This window comes from Staurois parvus, unplaced genomic scaffold (genome assembly GCF_062004578.1).
Source record: "Staurois parvus isolate SC_StPar_1 unplaced genomic scaffold, SC_StPar_1.0 ptg001460l, whole genome shotgun sequence".
Classification (NCBI taxonomy): domain Eukaryota; kingdom Metazoa; phylum Chordata; class Amphibia; order Anura; family Ranidae; genus Staurois; species Staurois parvus.
The window spans coordinates 141672-151440 of NW_028319256.1; the positions used below are offsets into that span (position 1 = coordinate 141672).

Consider the following 9769-nt stretch of genomic DNA (forward strand, 5'->3'; position numbering starts at 1 on the left):
CTAAGCCCGGGCTGTGCTTTCACCAGAGCCCCTGATGGTGGGGATGCACTTGAAACAGTCCCGGGCCAGGTCACGACCTCCAAGCAGGCCCGCCAGTGGCTGAGGAGACCCTTGGGGACAGGTACCGGGAGAGCCAGATATGAAGAGGATGGCGGCCCCAGCAGGGTAGTAACGGATCGTGGGCCCGTGAGGGTAAGCGGGGTACAGAATCGGTAGGCGAGAGTAGTCGGGTCACACGCAGGGTCAGCAGGGAAGTCAATCCGTAGAATGGTCAGGGCAATCCGGGTCAAACGCAGGAGCAGGCAGAATAGTCAGGACAATCTGGGTCAAACGCAGGAGCAGGCAGAGTAGTCAGGACAATCCGGGTCAAACGCAGGAGCAGGCAGAGTAGTCAGGACAATCCGGGTCAAACGCAGGAGCAGGCAGAATAGTCAGGATCAATCAGGGTCACAAGATAGGTGCAGGAACTCAGGATCACAGGAAGACCTTGCGGCAATCTGTGACAGTGCAGGGCATCTTTAAATAGTGCGCCCTGCACTGTCATTGGCCGGCTAGGACGCGCCCCCGGCTGTCATTGGACGCCTGAGGCGCGCCCGCGGCTCCTACTGCGCATGCGCGGCGTCCTGTCAGCCGCGGCTCGCCGGGACCTAGTACCTGTGTCCCGGCGCGATCCGCCGCCACTGCGCATGCGCGAGGGACGGAGCCGCGATCGCGGACCATGGAGCCGTGGTCCCTGACACCTGTACACTGCTGTATATACTGGAATCGAAAATAAAACAAAATTGCAGCGCTAATCAAAAGCCTAAAAATCATAAAGTCCAATTCACCAAAAAAAATTTCCAGTTTGAAATGGCCCAAATGAAGTTCAAACGAGCCACCATCACCAGAACATCCAAATGGTTCAGCCTCCTGAACCATTCTGACCAAAACACACCAGTCAATATAGGCAACTCAAATGGGGGATGAGTATGTGCACATCATAGAACTGGCGATCCTCATCAAGATAGATTTCAATCTTCCTCTCAAAAGATCTAAACAGGTCCTAAAAGAAGACTCCCATCCAGTATTTAGATAATGAATAAAAAAAGAAGACCACTTATAGTGTAGTAATTAAATAATAAAATCACCCCGTTTATTACAAGTTACTCATACATTGTATTGGATGATTACCAGCATTTGAATCAAGTTTTCAACCGGGAAAATGGCCGCCGTTCCTCCAAAAAACATGATGACGTCACACGCCGAATCCAACGCGTTTCGTCATTTAATTGACGTTGTCAGTGGCGTGGCTAATCGGACGTGCCAAAGTCTATAAATAATGCATGGAGGGACCCTCCCACTAATGTCTTGGAAATTCGCTTTAACGAATTTCTCCTTACCGTGAGTACTCGCAGTTGGATGCGCAGAAATCCCCCATAAAGCTGTGCGAATCTCGCTTACCACGACTGCAGCCAAACTACACGATTCCTGCCCATCCAAATACTTTGGTTCTGTTGAATTTGTGGGTGATTGGAGCTCCGTTACCCTGGAATGATCACACGACACTCTAAGGCTGGTTGCAACTCACATAAGGGCCGGCTTTAGGCTCAGCTCTCTGTTTTATTAAGAATACACACATGCCCCCCACATGAATAAAGTCAATCCCTCCCACCGAACAATACAATGGGGATTGCCTATACAGAGGATGTACATTCCAATTGGAGCATAGCCTTTGCTATTATCTATCACTGGTCCTCCCCCATGAGTCTTCTGAGGTCAGCAGACTTCCTCCCCTTCCCCCCTATGAGCCATCTGAGGTCATATTTCCTGTCCTACTAGCTTCTATTGGTATGTAAAATTCTCTGCACAAGCATCTCCCTAAAAATATCAGTCTGTACCTGGATGGGCCCGATACGATCTTTATTAAAACACATCCATCCCAGATACAGTTCAGATTAGTAATGGGTTGTAAGATATGCACAAGCCTACACGTGGAGTTCACACCGCTTGCGCCTTGCGTTATGAAGCCCACGTGGTACCATGCTGCTGATATGTGGATACAGGCCCACGGTCTACTGACAGCAGCATTCGCATGGAATGCCGTGGTGGTATACACGCCGGTCTATAAGCGCAGATCTGCCATCTCATCCATTACCAAGCTGAGTACTGTAATACATACATTGTACATGCGCATGGCCCAATTGCAGCCTTCAGAGCTTTAATTAAGCCACACGAGAGACATATGAATAACACAAATATATGACACATTTAAAGTTCGACCAACAATACAAAATTTCCATGACATTCCCTCCTGTTTTATCATATTCTCCTCGTGTCCCTTCTTGATCTTCTTCAGCTTGATGGGTGTAGTCTCAAACTTCAAAGAGTTCCTGTAGTTGTCCCTGAGAATAAAGCTCCACGGGGTACCTGAAACAACAAGACCCGACGCAGACTCGACGCAAACAGGCTTGATTGAAGCGATGATCCTCAAGAGCGTTGGAACCTTCACTACAGGAAGGCTCTTGCAAAAACCACAAACAGACTTGTGGTATGAATAAAGCTTGTGATCCCACGGTGGTCTGGGGAGATCCAGCAATAGATTCTCAAATTGCCCCTGCAGACGGGGCCACACAAGGCTGGTCTCGACCCAGACAGTTTTCCAAATCGCAGACACAAACAATGATGAGGCTTGAAGCTTGCTTGAAGGTCTTGGAGAATGTGGTCTTCAGAGAGATAAATTAGAGGGAAGCCAGGACGTAATCTGTAGAGAAGGTGGTTGGTTGGTGAGGTCTTCCCCCGATCAGTGGTTGGAGTGGGATCCCCGGAGCGGGCATGGAGATGTGGTCGTCTGCCCGAGCTTGGCTTACACGGTCGATGAGGCAACAGGAACATCTCACTGCGGCATATAAAAGGCAGATGAAAAAGAGAAGCATCAGGATATACACTCCCACTTCCTTCAACCAAGATCCGATGGAGAACAGGAAATCTCCCAATCCTCCCAAACCCTTGAACGGATTCCAACCCTCACTAGCTATAGCTCTAGCTTTTCCCTGTAGTTCACTAACTTTGTCCATATGGGCCTGGACCTTGTCATCGGTGTCTTCTATCCAAGTACAACAATCCTCTCCGATGAACTCACAGAACCCCCCTTTGGCGGCTAAAAGATAATCAAGGGCCATCTTCTCCTGAAGCACTAAAATTCCCATCTGCCGTTGTTCTTGGGCAATTTCTCTGACAGCCTCTACGGTCTCGTTAAACATACTATCCACGATGACAGAAAAATTGTTCAGGCGCTTCATAAGTTCTATTCCCCATCCTGTCCATGAGGGGAACCAAGCCCATGCCTGGTCGCCCTCAGAGAACAGTTCCCTGCGAACTCTCCCTGCCATCCTTACCTTCTTGTGGACCATCAACTCTTCATGGTCCATCACTACATAGGATGCGGGGACTAGCTTTATGAGGGCACACGAACCTTTCGCGTTCTGGGGGAATGTTCTATAGGCTGCCGAACCACACAGAAAATAGTATGGACCTGTCAGAGCAGAGCAGGAAGAGTTCCTCGTTCGGCCTCTGGCACTGAGCAACAGTTGCACAGACTGGGGGATTGCTCCCTCAGTCTGCACATCACATCCGTCCTTCCAACACACGTGGTCTGGTCGGTCAGTGTGGTTACTCAGAAGGGAAGTCTGGTTAGTCAGATTGACAGTTATACCTCCCTCACAGGTGGTAGTCCCAACAAACTTGTTACCTGTGCCAAAGCTGATGTTAAAGCACACCTGAGGGCTGCCTAGCTGCCCAGTTACCCATAATGGACTGGTGAGGGCCCTACAGGAGCTAGAGCTAATATTGGTGGTGAAACTGATGTTACCTGCTAAAAATGTGTCATTAAGTTCTACCGACAAATGTCTACGTGGGGGCTGACCAGGGGTCCCTTGCTTTTTCATGCCGACGCGGATGTCATATAGGGCATGAACAGCGGCCATTGCGGACATGTGATGACTGGGTGGGGGCTTAGAGCATACCCAACAGTTGGTTTTGTTGGCGGTTCTGGCTAAACGCAGGTGCATTTTAAATAAAAGGTTGGGGTATCTGCCATCTTTTCCTCCGTTCACACACATGTAAGACATACAAACAAAAAGAAAAAGGAAAATGACACCCCTCATTCTCTGGTGTAGCTGAGAAGCTTCTTGCAGTGGCTTGCGTGCACCCAGTTGTCTCGTCCCTCGAGCTTGAGTGAGGTAGGTGTCGTCAGCTGGACTTGGTATGGTCCGGTGAACCGTGGCTCGAGTCCGGTTCTTTGATGTTTCTTTAGGACGACCCAATCACCTGGCTCAATAGAAAGAACACCTGTTATTGTATTTGGATCGGGGAGCGATTCGCGAACCCGATGGTGTATCTTCTGCAGCTCCCGTTGCAGAGATTGCACATAACCTGTAAGCTGTGAATGCAAAGACGACAACTGTTGAGGAAAGTACAACCCTGTTTTGGGAGGTCCCCCAAACAACACCTCGTAGGGTGACAGCCCATGTGGTTGCCGAGGGGCATTCCGGATGGAATAGGGGGCAATGGGGAGACACTCAGGCCAAGGTTTTTGGGTATCGGAAGACGTTCAACCTTACCGCTACTCTCGGGGTGATATGGGGTGTGTCGCCGCTGACTCCAGTTCCACCAAAGAGATGCAGTCGTGTCCTTTGGAAGAGAGATTAGTAGTGGACAAAGAAGACATGTTAGCAGAAGAGGTGTTAGTATTGTTAGTCGTGTTGCAAAATTCAGCACTGTCATTGCTGTCCTCCCCCCCCTTCTCATCTTCCGACACAGGAAGAAGAGAAGCTGGGTTAAGAATAGTGCATCGTTTGATAGTGAGGTTAGTAGGGGTTAGGAGGGCTTTCCCCTGAGAGGGGTACCTTGCCTTGGATGTCCTGTTTTCGCAGGACCGTTCTTGCTGCACCGGTGTCAGTGAGGCAAGGGAGGGGATATTTTAATTCCTCTAGAAAAAGATGGATCTGGGCCGACACCGATTTGTCAACCTCCTATGAGAATTCATAGGAGTTACTTACCATGGTGGTCATAGGGGCGGAGGACTCATCAGGAATGAACTGCCACCGACCTTTAGGTAATTGGGGACAGCTCCTCCTCATGTGCCCCGTTTGGTGGCACTGGAAGCACCTGGGTGGGGGCCTATCCTTCCTGTGACCCAGATCCCTTGGTTTTTCGTGTGGGGTCTGGGACATAAGAACTTTGGCCTTGTCTTGTTTTCTTCTATCCATTTCCCTCTCTATTGCCGCAAGAGTGGAAAGGATAGCAGGGATAGACATCTCATTATATTCGGGTCGGGCCAGAACCAGCCTTTCCCGAATTTTAGTATCGATGCCTTCCAAAAATTTGGCCCGCAACAGAATGTGCGTCGCGGTCACCTTTACCCCTTCAGTTGGAGCATCAGGTCCAACTTCCAGATCTGCATCCAGTGCCGTCTGCTTGAGACGGCGCCAGAAGCAGGCGCTTTCCTCATTAGGACCCTGGGTGAGCTTCATCATGTCCGTAGTAGAGGTAGCACCATACATTTCTGGAAGCTTTGCCTTTAGCTGTGTACAGAACTCTTTGCCCCCTGAAGTCATCTCCTCATGCGTGGTTATAGAGCACCCTGCAATCACTGTACTGGCCACTTCCATGCCCACCTTTGCCCGTAGGATCTGTGCACAATCTGACCCGCTCATACCATAGCTGAACTGGTTTTGTCCAAACATTCGAGCAAATCCTCTCGGATTGACTCGATAGTCCGGGAGCTCAGCCAGAATAGTGCGGATCTCTGCCGGGGTGAAGGGGACATGCCAAACTACCCGTTCCCCTAAAGTCCGTTCCCCCCGTGCATTGGGAGGACCTTCAAATTGCTGCACCCTGACTGGATAGGCCTCGGTCCGGGAAGAGTGCAAGGGCTGACCCAGCATCATCGCTGGGCTTAGATTAACCACCTCGCTTACTGCACCTTCAGGTTTGAGGTCCCTCAGATCAGGGTATAGCTGGGGGGCAGGGGTCTGATCAGTGGTTCGTAGCGCTTTGATGCAATCCGCCCTGTTTTTTAACCGGGTGTCTATTCCCCTTGATTCACAGATAGTCTGCAAATCAGTTGTTGAGTAGGCTTCATAGTTGGAAACAGAAGGAGCTGGGGTGAAGCAGGGAGAAGGGAGAGGTAGAGGCAGAGGCTGAGGCATAGAGACAGAAGACACAGAAGGTATGTCAAGAGTGACGTCACTAACAGAAGAGACAGGTGCAGTTATACTTATCTCAGCCACTGTTGGTTGTTGGGGGACCCCAGCAGACCCTGATCCTGCCTGCCTTAGTAGAGTCAGCCCTGAAAGAGCTTCCTCCACCTCTGATACCGGATCTTCCTGTTTTATTCCCTCTGGAGGCCAGGTATACATCACCTGGTTCTTCCGGACAGACACCAGTTTATGTATGCCCTGCTTCCCTAATTGGATTGACCTGTGAAGCCATAGCTGTGCGATCTCTAGTTCTGACGCCTGCATCCGTGGTTCAAATTCAGAGATGAATTTTTCCCACCTCCATGCGTCAAATGTACCTTCCCGGGGAATTTCCCATCTGGTACCCTTCGACCATTTATTCCACCTTTTGAGGGGTTCTGTAGACTTCCCCCCCAAACTCACCTTCATCAGTTGTGCAGCTGTCCTTACCCTGAAGAGGGCTGCTTCCCCCTCTCTCTTCATGGACTGACTACTGCCCATCGTGACTAGTCACTGGTATATATCCCGCGTCCGGGTACCTGTTTACCCCCTGGAGCACTCGGTGGGATCCTACCGAGAGGCCTGATTCCACCACTTTCCCAGCACAGCGTAATTTATGTGATACTTATCGATCACCCGAAGCGCATCAAGTGGCGGTCAGACTGAGAGCACACCTCCCACTCCCACAGCGCAATTTGTGTGATCCTGACCACCCGAAGTGTTTGTGGTAACCAGGCTAAGCGTTATACTTACCTGGACCGCCCACTCGCACAGCGTAATTTATGTGGTTCTCATCACCCACTGTGTTTGGCAGGCCACACCGCACAATGATGAAAGTGGCTTTTCTCTCCCTGCACACAGTAGCTAACACAAGTCAAAACAAAAAGAGGGGTTCTTGGATGTTACTTAGGGGTCACTGGTTGGGCAGAAACCTGCTAACTGACCTTTAGGAAATTTGTGTAAAGAAAAAAACTTTCCTAATACACACAGAAAAACCCTTTTTCAACCTGAAAAACTGTTAAAAGGACAAAGTGGATCCTTATGAAAAACACGGGACGTTTCACAGTAAAACAATTACACAGAGGTAAACCGAAAAACTGCGCCAAAAGTAACCTTGTTGCTGACGCAAAAATCACTCCTATCAGCACCGCTAAACGATCCGCGTTATACACGCAATCTTTACTGCAACCACCTAGAACCGTTTACACAAAAAGTCTGCTGGACGTGAAACACGCGACACAGCAGCTTAAAACAAACCCGCTTTACAATAAGGAACTACTTTTAACAGGAAAAACACAAGAAAAACATAATCACTATACAAGAAATCTATGTGCAAAAACCCAGACTACACCGCGCTCATTAAATGTGGAACACGTGAAGGGAAAACTCGCTTAATACACTTTAAATTGGCTGGCAATACGCAAATTTAAAGCTAAAAGCAAACAAATGAAACTGTAAAAAATTTGGATTAAAAACACAATATGGGTCAAATGCATATAGGAAACTTCATGCACATTGCATAGAGATTACTGCACATTTGGTAGCCAACAAAATGGCCACCAAACAAAAGGAGTCCATGTGGTTTAGTCAAGAAAATGACCCCCCACAGGGAAACACACGGCAGACTCTAGCCTCAAAATTGCCTCTTACATAAAACAGACTTTTAGACAGAACATACACTGGACAATTACACAACAATATGAAGTACACATACAACACAATTTGGGCACAATCACAGAACGGACATAAAACACCAACATATCACACTAACATGCACATGTAACAGAAAGGACCCCCTGCTGCATGCTTGCTGGGAGCAGTAGTACCACAAAACATTGTACAGACCACATAACACAGATCTTACAACAGTTAACAATTAACCTAAACCTTTCAGCACTGTAATAATTACCTCACGTGGAGGGGGGTAGAGCAATCACCACAGTACCTACAGCCCACAAATACTTACCTAACACTATGCAACAACTTTTACCCACTAAAACATATACCCGTTTAATTTTTGGTTGGAAGATTTTTAAACTTGACCAAATCCAGCCAACCAAAACCCACCCCTCTGCTGCTCTCCGCAGAGACAAACCCTTGTCTTTCACCCACAAATCAAGAGTTTAGGACAAAAAATGAGGTCCTTGCCAAGCGGTATTTCTTGTTAGCTAACAGAGAGCGAAATCAGCCACACGAACACGCAAAAAGCGATCCTCTTAATGGCAGAGAGACCTGAAATGTGCCGGCATACTTTTTGCTAGTTCATGATGGCCATTCCCCCCTCGTTCTAGGTTAGCTACGCAAGAATACGCGTTAGTATCCACCAGGCTCGCCAAACTGTCTTGGAAATTCGCTTTAACGAATTTCTCCTTACCGTGAGTACTCGCAGTTGGATGCGCAGAAATCCCCCATAAAGCTGTGCGAATCTCGCTTACCACGACTGCAGCCAAACTACACGATTCCTGCCCATCCAAATACTTTGGTTCTGTTGAATTTGTGGGTGATTGGAGCTCCGTTACCCTAGAATGATCACACGACACTCTAAGGCTGGTTGCAACTCACATAAGGGCCGGCTTTAGGCTCAGCTCTCTGTTTTATTAAGAATACACACATGCCCCCCACATGAATAAAGTCAATCCCTCCCACCGAACAATACAATGGGGATTGCCTATACAGAGGATGTACATTCCAATTGGAGCATAGCCTTTGCTATTATCTATCACTGGTCCTCCCCCATGAGTCTTCTGAGGTCAGCAGACTTCCTCCCCTTCCCCCCTATGAGCCATCTGAGGTCATATTTCCTGTCCTACTAGCTTCTATTGGTATGTAAAATTCTCTGCACAAGCATCTCCCTAAAAATATCAGTCTGTACCTGGATGGGCCCGATACGATCTTTATTAAAACACATCCATCCCAGATACAGTTCAGATTAGTAATGGGTTGTAAGATATGCACAAGCCTACACGTGGAGTTCACACCGCTTGCGCCTTGCGTTATGAAGCCCACGTGGTACCATGCTGCTGATATGTGGATACAGGCCCACGGTCTACTGACAGCAGCATTCGCATGGAATGCCGTGGTGGTATACACGCCGGTCTATAAGCGCAGATCTGCCATCTCATCCATTACCAAGCTGAGTACTGTAATACATACATTGTACATGCGCATGGCCCAATTGCAGCCTTCAGAGCTTTAATTAAGCCACACGAGAGACATATGAATAACACGAATATATGACACATTTAAAGTTCGACCAACAATACAAAATTTCCATGACACTAATCAAGATGCGTTCCAGGAGGCAAAATGAGCTCCCGGAAAGCCCTAAACAGGAAGCGGAATGAAGAGCCCGCTCACATCATTAAATAGCTAGTGAATAATACAAGTCACAAAAAGGGATAAAACGGACCACATTAAGGGGCCCACCCAAAATATTACTGTTAAATAAGGGCAAACACCACAAAAAGATAAATATATATATAAAAAATATGATTGAACAATTTTTAACTGACAAACCATCTAGTTCTAAAAGGCAAAGATCATGTAAAATA

The 9769-nt window shown here is 48.1% G+C and overlaps 1 long non-coding RNA gene across 1 annotated transcript; it reads right to left on the reverse strand.

Annotated features, from left to right (window-relative positions):
- Positions 1 to 1110: 1110 nt before the first annotated feature.
- Positions 1111 to 4303, reverse strand: LOC149435861 (uncharacterized). The gene is made up of 2 exons (XR_016308358.1): positions 3848 to 4303; positions 1111 to 2875 (listed from the first exon to the last, which is right to left on the reverse strand). It is a non-coding gene; the product is annotated as an uncharacterized LOC149435861 (long non-coding RNA).
- Positions 4304 to 9769: the final 5466 nt, after the last annotated feature.